This window comes from Schistocerca gregaria, chromosome X (genome assembly GCF_023897955.1).
Source record: "Schistocerca gregaria isolate iqSchGreg1 chromosome X, iqSchGreg1.2, whole genome shotgun sequence".
NCBI classification, from domain to species: Eukaryota; Metazoa; Arthropoda; class Insecta; order Orthoptera; family Acrididae; genus Schistocerca; species Schistocerca gregaria.
Window position 1 is genome coordinate 112349616 of NC_064931.1, and position 12747 is coordinate 112362362.

The 12747-nt window shown below is 45.1% G+C and overlaps 1 pseudogene; it reads right to left on the reverse strand.

The window, feature by feature from the left end:
• Window positions 1–11172: 11172 nt before the first annotated feature.
• LOC126300024 (U2 spliceosomal RNA) lies at window positions 11173–11330 on the reverse strand (annotated as a pseudogene).
• Between the last annotated feature and the right edge of the window lie 1417 nt (window positions 11331–12747).

The window sequence follows — 12747 nt, forward strand, 5'->3', positions numbered from 1 at the left end:
GTACTACTTCGTGTCGGTGACGTCCAAAATGGGTCACATTCCTCCGAATGTTATCTGCGGAAAGTGGAAAGTGATAGAGCATACCTTTGCAAAATTTTCTTTAAGAAAAAAAGAACTGTTTAGAAACTATGGGCAAGGCAGTCTTCTCAACATTGACTAATCGTCAATTGAAATTGGACGCTAACTCAAAGAAATGGATAAAAACAGCGCTCTTAGTCTATCAACGTTTGGTACGTGTTTCACAATAGCCGCATCATTGGTCTCTGTTTTATTGACAGGAATCTAAATGCAGACGAGTATCCCGAGTTCCTAAGATATGCTACTGCCGCAGTTATTGGAAGGCAGCCCACTGGACATTAGGCAATCAGCGTGTTACCAACAGGACGGATGTCTCTCCCGTTCCTCACATATAATGACAGACCCTCTTTAAAAAACATTTGGAGAGCACTGGAACGGTCCTTCAGGAAACGCAAAATGGCCTGAACACTCACCAAAATTAACACTTTCTTACCTCAGTTACGTTCTTGCTCACATTTGGTGCAGTAGGGTAGACGTTTCTGGGACATCTATTGCTGAACGCGGGACAGTGGTTTGCAGCAGCGCTGTAATCTTGATACTGATGGTCAAGTACCATACATGTTATGACGCTGATGTTTTCTAAGGAGCTTCTTTCAACTGCCACAGGACGAAGTAGTGGAACCATATCTAAGAGTGCTTAGTTAAGGAATAACCTGAAATATCTGGGTTACTATCAATAGGGATATAAAATTATTTTATGTTTATACACTCCTGGAAATGAAAAAAAGAACACATTGACCCCAGTGTGTCAGACCCACCATACTTGCTCCGGACACTGCGAGAGGGCTGTACAAGCAATGATCACACGCACGGCACAGCGGACACACCAGGAACCGCGGTGTTGGCCGTCGAATGGCGCTAGCTGCGCAGCATTTGTGCACCGCCGCCGTCAGTGTCAGCCAGTTTGCCGTGGCATACGGAGCTCCATCGCAGTCTTTAACACTGGTAGCATGCCGCGACAGCGTGGACGTGAACCGTATGTGCAGTTGACGGACTTTGAGCGAGGGCGTATAGTGGGCATGCGGGAGGCCGGGTGGACGTACCGCCGAATTGCTCAACACGTGGGGCGTGAGGTCTCCACAGTACATCGATGTTGTCGACAGTGGTCGGCGGAAGGTGCACGTGCCCGTCGACCTGGGACCGGACCGCAGCGACGCACGGATGCACGCCAAGACCGTAGGATCCTACGCAGTGCCGTAGGGGACCGCACCGCCACTTCCCAGCAAATTAGGGACACTGTTGCTCCTGGGGTATCGGCGAGGACCATTCGCAACCGTCTCCATGAAGCTGGGCTACGGTCCCGCACACCGTTAGGCCGTCTTCCGCTCACGCCCCAACATCGTGCAGCCCGCCTCCAGTGGTGTCGCGACAGGCGTGAATGGAGGGACGAATGGAGACGTGTCGTCTTCAGCGATGAGAGTCGCTTCTGCCTTGGTGCCAATGATGGTCGTATGCGTGTTTGGCGCCGTGCAGGTGAGCGCCACAATCAGGATTGCATACGACTAAAGCACACAGGGCCAACACCCGGCATCATGGTGTGGGGAGCGATCTCCTACACTGGCCATACACCTCTGGTGATCGTCGAGGGGACACTGAATAGTGCACGGTACATCCAAACCGTCATCGTACCCATCGTTTTACCATTCCTAGACCGGCAAGGGAACTTGCTGTTCCAACAGGACAATGCACGTCCGCATGTATCCCGTGCCACCCAACGTGCTCTAGAAGGTGTAAGTCAACTACCCTGGCCAGCAAGATCTCCGGATCTGTCCCCCATTGAGCATGTTTGGGACTGGATGAAGCGTCGTCTCACGCGGTCTGCACGTCCAGCACGACCGCTGGTCCAACTGAGGCGCCAGGTGGAAATGGCATGGCAAGCCGTTCCACAGGATTACATCCAGCATCTCTACGATCGTCTCCATGGGAGAATAGCAGCCTGCATTGCTGCGAAAGGTGGATATACACTGTACTAGTGCCGACATTGTGCATGCTCTGTTGCCTGTGTCTATGTGCCTGTGGTTCTGTCAGTGTGATCATGTAATGTATCTGACCCCAGGAATGTGTCAATAAAGTTTCCCCTTCCTGGGACAATGAATTCACGGTGTTCTTATTTCAATTTCCATGAGTGTATTTATTAACACGAAATCTACATGCTCAGAAAACTACAGCAGCAGAGAGGTGGCACTTTTATTGATCTTTTCAAAAATACAAAAAATAGGAAATGATCACTCTTTCGTTCACCTGCGCTTAAGAGAACTGAAAATATGGTCAAAGAGTACTCATCTAGAAAATGTCACAAATGAACGAAATACTACAATAAAATGAAGAGCATCATTGGTGCCTCTATCTTCCACACATAATGCGCTGCATCCAGTCCTCTGGAAAAGCTAAAATCTGTGTTTTCTACTCACAGCTTTCAGTCTTTTCCTTAAAGCGGGCTCCTTCGTATCAAGAACAACGGCAACCTAATTTGAAGTCATTCAGAAACAGAACCTATCCTTCGGTCTCCACAACACACTGAAGAGGCACAAATTTGCAGTTGTGTCCTAAAGAGAACGAACGCTGTGAGTTAACGAGCATTGCGCTCTAATTTAAGTATATGGCAGAAAGAGTCAGGCTTCAGGAGTTGTGAAACGAACCCTGTAGTCCAGGACCGTGTTCCACAAAGAGCGCAGATTCACCACGATATGCGGAAACTCACAGGCGCCTGTTGTTTATTGAGGCGTAAGCACTAGTGTGCAAGTGAGACAGACGAGAACCTACGTCATAGGGAAACCCAGTAGAAGGCGTTTGTGGCCAGAGAGACGTAGCAGAGTTAAATATGGCGGAAGTAAGATCGACCACAAAGGGAAACATTTATGAAAGCATTTTAATTCTGTAGTAATGCAGGGAATGAAGCCACAGCAATTTTAATCTGCCATCCTCCATAAATTTTCATGGTGATCCCAATAAAACTTGAATATTGATCATATCTATCATAGTTTACGACTTACTTTTAAAGTGAAATTCACAAGATTTGTAACGAAGACCTGAATGCTAAAATCTGAATGTACATGTACAAGCGCATCATTAAAATGAAACATGTAAATATTAGTTCTGTAACTTCATTTGCTTAAAAGATATAGTAAATTTAAATTATCAGTATTTTCATTTAAGCATCAGATCATCATTTCCTCCACACAAAACACATTGAACAATGACAGCATGACGCCTTATTGAATCATTAGGTAATAGAACATTTGTTGTAAAGTTTCGTGCATAATAGTTACTTTTGTTCTTCATTTATTTATCAGCAAGCATACTGGTGCAAGGCTACTGGCTCTGATATCTGAACTAAAGAAGGGAATCGTATTGGTTTTATGCAAAAGAATGTAACAATGGATATTATAGTTACTTTACTTAGATCGTGAATGTGGTCAAGCTTTAATTATTTAAATACGTTAAAATGTAAAATAATGTAGAGTAAGCTGTAGCCAATGAGATGGACGGCTTGAGGAAAGGGAACTGCACTGGTGAATTGAGCGAGGATGTTTGGTGTGCGGGAAACGCGGCCGGGGACTGGCAGAGGGACAGCGCTGGTGGTGGCGCGAATGCGGGCAGTTCGGCTGGAGACACCATAGGGTGCAGTTCGGATTGAGACGCGAAAGCGAACAGTCGGCCTTTAGGCAGCTAGGAAGTAAAACGACTTAGAAAATTTCGCGTTGTGTGGTATCGCGGGTCTTAGTCTCTGAGCGGTGAGCAGCCGCGCCTCGTGTGAACTCTAACTTTTCGTGTAAACATCGAGGTGGAGTATTCGACTTGTGTTTCGCGATGACATTGTGAATGATCGAACTGTGTCAAATGGATATGCGCTCGAGTGAAACAGTAATTCTAAATACGACTACTTTCGCTATTAGTTTGCTTTCTGAATAAACATTATTCTAACCAAATCGCAACTGTGTGGTCTACGTCATTTAAGCGTCGTTAATTTAGTTGCTGATATTATTATTACTGTTATTATCTGTCATATTAACTTTGTATTTCAGAAACTTGCCATCAGCCAGACAATTTAACCAAATGTTCAAATGGCTCTGAGCACTATGGGACTCAACTGCTGTGGTCATCAGTCCCTTAGAACTTAGAACTACTTAAACCTAACTAACCTAAGGACATCACACACATCCATGCCCGAGGCAGGATTCGAACCTGCGACCGTACCAGTCGCACGGTTCCGGACTGCGCGCCTAGAACCGCGAGACCACGGCGGCTGGCTTAACCAAAGGGTCACAAGTATCTAATTTCGGGCGTGTAATGCGACACGTACGGTTCAACCCCTAGACGAGTTTGAGCCAAGGCATTTCGATGAAGGGAACCGCATGTGAGCCCAAACACCTTTGGGATGTCAGTTCTCAACGCACAGTTTGGGGACGTTATATGCGCGCTTTTACGTACAGGAACAATTATTTCAAGAGAAGTTCAAAAGTGGTTCAAATGTCTCTAAACACTATGGGAGTTAACATTCAGAACTACTTAAACCGAACTACCTTAAGGACATCACACATATCTATGCCCGAGGCTGGATTCGAACCTGCAACCGTAGCAGGAGCGTGGTTCCGGATTGAAGCGCCTAGAATCGCTCCGTCACAGCGGCCGGCCAAGCGAAGTCAACAGATGGAAGCACACGTCACATTTGCAGAATAGGTGGATGCAGTATGGTAGACTGAAAGCCAGTCTTTCAAAATGCAATCAAGAATTAAAGGCTATTCCTCATGCATGCTGTGTATAACTTATGCAACAGAGTACCAGAACCACACCAAGAAAGCTGAAAAGTGATTCTTTCCTGTTTCACTTCGAAAACACAGGATTTCTTCACACAACTCGTCGAGATGTTTTTGATACTACTTTGATACCACCCTGAACACAACTACTGTACGTCAGTGGCGAGCTGATCAGTTTAGCCAACTATTAGGGGCGCAAGCTGCACACTCTTTGGGACTGCACACTCTTTGGTACATTTACTCAATGTAATTCAACTAGAAAAAAACGAAGTCGGTGTCGTAATTCGGCGACTATAAACGATAAAATTATTTGCGAACTTCAGGAAATTCGCCATATTGTGCGCTGTAACTTTTCGAAAGCCACACCTCGATATATTTATTCATTCTGGTTTATTGACACGTCTTAACAGCTTCATCCTGTATATTACGAGGTCGTGCTGAATATCGTGTGTGAAAACTCTTATAAGTTTTCAAATAAAAGAAAAGGCTGTTAAAATTCTTCACCTTCATTCTTCATGGCTACATATTTGGCCGCTATACAGCTCTGAATTTTAGCGTGTAATGTGCGGTGTGTAAAGTAAATACGTCTGTGTGTGAGAAACAGCGTGCTGTAATCGAGTTTGGGATTCGAAGAGTTCGTCCACACATGGAGGACCTTGTCCTTCAGCACGACAATGCCACATCACAAGCGAGTGCTGCGACGTCTGCAACAATACGATGCCTTGGGTTCATTGTCATCCTTCGACTTGGCCCATTAGATTTTCATCTGTTTCTAGAACTTTAAGAACACCTTTGAGTCCGCAGCTCGTGGTCGTGCGGTAGTGTTCTTGCTTCCAGCGCCCGGGTTCCTGGGTTCGATTCCCGGTGAGATCAGGGATTTTATCTGTCTCGTGATGACTGGGTGTTGTGTGATATCCTTAGGTTAGTTAAGTTTAAGTAGTTCTAAGCTCTAGGGGGCTGATGACCATAGATGTTAAGTCCCATAGCGCTCAGAGCCATTTGAACCATTTTTGAACACCTTCGAGGACATTGGTAGTGATGAGAAAATGGTTCAAATGGGCCTGAGCGCTATCGGACTTAACATCTGAGCGCATTAGTCTCCTAGAACTGAGAACTACATAAACCTAACTAAGCTAAGGACATCACATACATTCATGCCCGAGTCAGGATTCGAACCTGCGACCGTAGCAGTCGCGCGGTTTCGGACTGAAGCGCCTAGAACCGCTCGGCCACAGCGGGTAGCGATGAAGCGGTGCAAGAAGAAATGAGGTTGTGCCTGCGTTATCCAAGTCACAGGTTCTACAGTTATTGCATAAAAAAAACTGGTCTCTCGTTAGGAGGAATACTTTCATCGCCAGGTTGACTATGTTGAGAAATAAATGCGAAAACTTAAAGAATAAAGACAATGAACGTCATTAATTTTTTTTTAAATTTAAAAAGCTTTAAGAATTTTCGCATTAAAAATCAGAGACATTAATTTTCATCACGCCGCCGTGCTAGTCAAGGTAGGATTTGTGTCTTATTGGGTAATAGTCTTGAAAATATAAGACACGATAGCGACAGGTGTGACAGTTTATTGTGGGAGGGATAGCTACTTAATCCTTCCAATGGACAAGAAATTTGACAGCGAATATAACATTATTAGCTAGCCTGCGCTGTGCTGTACATTGATATCGAAGTCCAAGAGTATACTTTCGACTGCCTAGATTCGACAGACTTTACTTAATACAAGTTACAGTAAAATTACTCTACTTCTAATGGTTGAAGGCACAAATAAAATGATTTTTAAATACAGAGATGTGTCTGTTATAATAAGCCTCAAGATCATTTATACGTAAAACTCCACGTCTGTGTACAATCGAAGTTTGATTATCAATGAATTTATAGATTATAGAAACACAAGGCGCTAAAGAAACAATACAATGTAACAAACAATTAGGACTAGCAGATCCACAGGAAACATAAATGTAGTGTAATTTCGCTAAAAGGTAAACTTTTGCTTAGAGTGAAACATAAAAAAAAGAGGGTTGGTCAATAAGTAATGCCCCACTTTTTTTTTAAAGTCATTAACGTACATATACAAACCTTCTTGTTGGTGCTTCACATTTGATGTTCGTTCTGTGATCCGGTGAAGTTCCGAACTGTTCTGTCACATGGCAGAGTTGTAGTACGGCGTCAAAATGGCGTCTACACACGACTCACGTTACAAGCAGCGTGCTGCTATTGAATTCTTGTGTGCAGAATGTGGTGTCACCGCCAGACATCACACTTGCTAGGTGGTAGCCTTTAAATCGGCCGCGGTCCGTTAGTATACGTCGAACCCGCGTGTCGCCACTATCAGTGATTGCAAAAAAATGGTTCAAATGGCTCTGAGCACTATGGGACTTAACATCTGTGGTCATCAGTCCTCTAGAACTTAGAACTACTTAAACCTAACTAACCTAAGGACATCACACACATCCATTCCCGAGGCAGGATTCGAACCTGCGACCGTAGCAGTCGCGCGTTTCCGGACTGAGCGTCTAGAACCGCGAGACCACCGCAGCCCGCCAGTGATTGCAGACCGAGCGCCGCCACACGGCAGGTCTAGAGAGACTTCATAGCACTCGCCCCAGTTGTACAGCTGACTTTGCTAGCGATGGTTCACTGACAAAATACGCTCTCATTTGCCGAGACGATAGGTAGCATAGCCTTCAGCTACGTTATTTGCTACGACCTAGCAAGGCGCCATTATCAGTTTCTATTGATATTGTCAATCATGTACCGTCAAGAGCGACGGTAGCCTTTAAATCGGCCGTGGTCCGTTAGTATACGTCGGGCCCGCGTGTCGCCACTATCAGTGATTGCAGACCGAGCGCCGCCACACGGCAGGTCTAGAGAGACTCCCTAGCACTCGCCCCAGTTGTACAGCCGACTTTGCTAGCGATGGTTCACTGTATACATACGCCCTCAATTGTAGAGACGACAGTTTAGCATAACCTTCAGCTACGTCATTTGCTACGACCTAGCAAGGCGCCATATTCTGTTACTATGAATGTATTCTGAACAGATAATATTGTGAATCATGTACTGCCAAGACTGACGTTCCTCATTAATGGATTAAAGTTAAGTATCAAACTAATTACGTCCGCTCTCTGAATTCTAATTCCTTGTCATGTTCCAGACCTCACGTCAGTATAGTTCTTCCCTCCTCACCCCAGCCTCCTCTCGTAACACGGTGTTGGCTCTTCTTCCAACACAACACAGAAAAAGAAACGGTGGTGAACATCTATAAACGTTTGTGTGCAGGGTATGGCGATTCTGCAGTTGATAGGAGTACAGTTGGACAATGGATAAAGAAAGTTACAACCTCAGGAAATGCATAAACAGAGCTCCATGATCAGCCACTCTCGAGACGTACTGTCACAGCCACTGCTCCAGACATGCTGAATTGTGCGGATGACATTATTCGCTCACAGCGGACCACAAGTTTCAAAGAAAGGCCGTTTCATCTGAATTGTTTGAGCGTTTTGTGATCTATGGAGAGGCCTTTCTTTCACGGCTTCTTACGGGGGACGAAAGCTGGGTGCATCACTTTGCGGCGGAAACAAAAAGGCAGTCCATGGAGTGCCATCATCCTCATTCACCAAAAAAGAAGAAATTCAAGATAACCATCTCTACCGGAAAAGTTATGGTGACAGTCTTCTGGGATTTTGATGGCGTCATTCTCATGGATGTGATGGCAAGAGGGTCAACCATCAATTGAGAATCATACGTGAAGATTCTCAATAAACTCAAGAACCGTTCCGGAGTGTTCGATCGGACAAGAAACCAGCAGAAATCTTCCTCCAAAACGATAAATAAAAAAATGTCGAGTACTACGGCCTCCCGTTGGGTAGACCGTTCGCCGTGTGCAAGTCTTTCGATCTGACGCCACTTCGGCGACTTGCGCGTCGATGGGAATGAAATGATGGTGATTAGGACAACACAACACCCTGAGCGGAGAAAATTTCCGACCCAGCCGGGAATCGAACCCGAGCCCGTAAGACTGATATTCTGTCGCGCTGACCACTTTTTTTTCATTTTGTTCGTTATTGATCGTTGTGTTCGGTCGTTGCGGACGTCGCAAGACATCCTCTTCAAGTTCGGTGGTTGCTCCTTCCACTCAGTTTCTTTATTACAGAGGCCAACCGGCTCTCTAACCGAACACGCTGAGCTACCGTGCCGGCCGTTCGTTGCATCTGCTCGGGGCGGACGTCGTGACATCCGTTCAAGTTCGTTGTTGACCAAGTAACTCAGTTTTTTTTTATTACAGAGCGCTTCTAACCCTCTGACCAAAGACGCTGAGCTACCGTGCCGGTTAAACCACTCAGCTACCGGGGGCGGACTCCAACACGATAATTCACTACCACACACACAATTTTCAGAACCCGGGAACATATCGCCTAGTGTCGATACACGATGTCTTCATATTAGTACAACAGAGACAGCGTATGCCTCTGAACATTACACACGCTGTTGGGAACCAGCGTGTTGACATGGCGTGGAGTGGCAGCGGCGGCCAGTTGACGCTTATGCGGCATTCCTGCATGCCGCTCTGACTGAGATTACCACAGACGACAGTGAGCAGATGAAGACTGCGATACAAAGTTAGGCAGCGCAGCGTCCCAAACTCCGTAGCACGGTTTACGGGTGACGAGCGGATGATAACGAAGGCTGTCCATTGGATTCTGAGAGGTAGCGCAGACTGGCAGCCGTGTGGTTAGGGACGTTGTTTCGAAACCGCCTATAGTAGCTGTTTATTTGGCTGTCTGGCAACGAAGGCATGCACAGCCGGATGGCGCGATTCTGTGTCGACGACTCGTTGTGGGCATGCTGCCATTCGTTTCTGTATTGTGGAGGGATTTTGCAGGTCTGCTGTGCCGTCAACTGCGTATCTTCGGGATGTAATTGGCACAGCGGGTCCCAAATTTCCTTGGCATGGCGGTACTCCGTCCGTACCGCAACACATTGTATCTCGGCGCAGAAAGTCAACTGTAGATAAAAGATCAGATATTGATTAAGATGAAATATTCATCATGATAAAAAGTTTATCATGTAATGAGACTAGCGATTTGTCAATCTGCAAGCATAAAAATCGGAAACGGACAACTGGTATAAAGTTCGCACAGCCTACAAAAATTTTGCTGCCTCTTAACCGGTATTGTTTCTTCAGTGAGCTGTGCTTCCGTAGTCATTTTCAAACATCGATAAATGCCCTTCATAGGTGGCAGAATAGACACCTCTCCGTATATTTAAATAATTTATATTCACTTTTAATCGTTTTAACTGCCATATTTCCCCTGTAAGTAACTCTGCTTTCGACAGAACACACGCAACTTCTGCCAAAAAAGTAAAATTTGTCACTGTCTGCTTGTTTATGAATCGCTATTTGGTTAACAATGTTAATTGATTATATCGCTAATTGTCTGATTAGGGGACTTCTCAGACACATCTCGTGAGTGAATACTTCCACGTGAGTAGTAGGATAAAGCGAGCATTAGGCCATTTAGTTAGTACAGTTGCCTACATCAGGGGCAAGCATTCATTCAGGGACAAGTATACATTCAGGGACGTACCTGATTGATTTATGACCTTAACCTGTTGTTCTGCTAAGTGGATTATGACCCCCCTGGTGATAATCTGTCCTTCTGAGAAACCTCCCCCTCCTCCTCCCCCTCCAACCACCCACACCCTACAACCCACATCTCTCTCCTCTTCCTCGCCAATGCGAACACACTTTTGATGTCAAATTAATTGACTTATTACTTACATATATCAACTAATTAATCCCTTCCCCTCTGAGAAATGCCTCAGCCCTCCTTTCCTACAGCACTTCTCCCCTCTCCCACATCTGGAAAATGATGGGAAATGGACTCAGTCTGTGCTAAAGTGAAAGGGTATTACGTCAGGAAATTCAAAACAATTTCACTTACAAAGTAGAGGATATACTGTTGATTTATAAAATTCAATTCGCAGGGTTTGGACCTCTCTTTTGTTTGGCAGGAAAAGCTCAGATCCAGAAACTACATGTCCTATCCATTTAATATGAATGACGTGCCGCTTGCCTGGTGGAAGCGATGGCCTATGAACCACAGGGCAGGAGCGGTAATAGAGCCTTTCTTCGGCATGGCGATATCTTTTTACTAAATTTCAATTTTTCACCTGCTCAAGGAGAAACGTCAGTAGTAAGAAAATCAGATGTATTATCACATTTATAAAGTGATACACAGTATATACATGATATTTACAATTTCTCTATGCTCTTACCTTGAAAGACTTCATATGTTGCGCAGCATTTGGTACTTTAAGGGAGATCAGAAGTGAGGAGGTATCCTGTGACAGAGATAGATCTTGGCACTCCATCATGAGCCAAAAATGAGTTTAATATTCTAGTGCTGTGATGCACGGCGTAACAGATATTAAGCTGGTAAGAACAGATTATTTTCATCTGATGAGAGAATACTTACAAGGGAACCTCCCCATCTCACCCCCCTCAGATTTAGTTATAAGTTAGCACAGTGGATAGGCCTTGAAAAACTGAACACAGATCAGTGGAGAAAGCAGGAAGAAGTTGTGTGGAACTATGAAAAAAATAGGCAAAATATACAAACTGAGTAGTCCATGCCCAAGATAAGCAACATCAAGGATAATGCGAGCTCAGTAGCGCCGTGGTACCGTGGTTAGTGTGAGCACCTCTGGAACGAGAGGTCCTTGGTGAAAATCTTCCCTCGAGTGAAAAGTTTAATTTTTTATTTTCAGACAATTATTATCTGTCCGTCCATCCGTCCGATGCGATCACTTTTTTGGGAGTGATTATCACATCCTTAAAAAAACCTAAATCGGGCAAGGTAGAAGAATCTTTTTACCCATTGGCCAAGTGTACAAGTTAGGTGGGTCGACAACATATTCCTGCCATGTGACGCACATGCCGTCACTAGTGTCGTATAGAATATATCAGACGTGTTTACCTGTGGAGGAATCGGTTGACCTATGACCTTGCGATCAAATGTTTTCGGTTCCCATTGGAGAGGCACGTCCTTTCGTCTACTAATCGCACGGTTTTGCGGTGCGGTCGCAAAACACTAAACTTATTACAGTGAACAGAGACGTCAATGAACGAACGGACAGATCATAACTTTGAGGAAATTAAGGAAAGTAAACTTTTCATTCGGGGGAGGACTTAAACCAAAGACCTTTCGTTCCGTAGCTGCTCACGTTAACCACGGGACCACGGCGCTCCTGCGCTCCCACTCTCCTTGATGTTGCCTATCTTGTGTATGGACAACTCAGTTTGTATATTTTGCTTATTTTTTTCAAAGTTCCACACAACTTCTTCCTGTTTTCTCGATTGATGTGTGTTCAGTTTTTCAAGGCCTATCCACTGTGCCAACTTACAACTAAATCTGAGGGGGGTGCGATGGGGACGTTCCCTTGTCAGAGGAAATATAGCCTGTGCATACTGTTACAGGATTTTCAAAGAAGAACGATACTTAAGCGATGTGAAAACTTTTGTATGACCCAATTTCCTCTTTCTTCGAAAATATTTGGTATACAAGGGAGAAATCTACGTTTGGTATGAGAAATTCAATGAGCACGGTCAACAACACATCTGTCTCGGGTCGAGTGAAGTGGATTTCTTAAAAGGGGGGGGGGGGGGGGGGCGCAATGTCGAGGTGGAAATTGTTAAAGTACTGTATAAATCGAAGCCACAGTTTACTTCACAGTGCTCTGTGGCTCGCGGCAGGAATGGTCGGGAGACTTCAGCGACCGGAAGTTGCGGTTTACCTCAGCCTGTGACTGGCAGTTAGGTACAAAGAAAGCGCCCACCTATCTGATCTTGCCCACAGCAGCGAGTGCCAGCGAAGTGCTGTGTGAGCCGCGACAGAAGCGG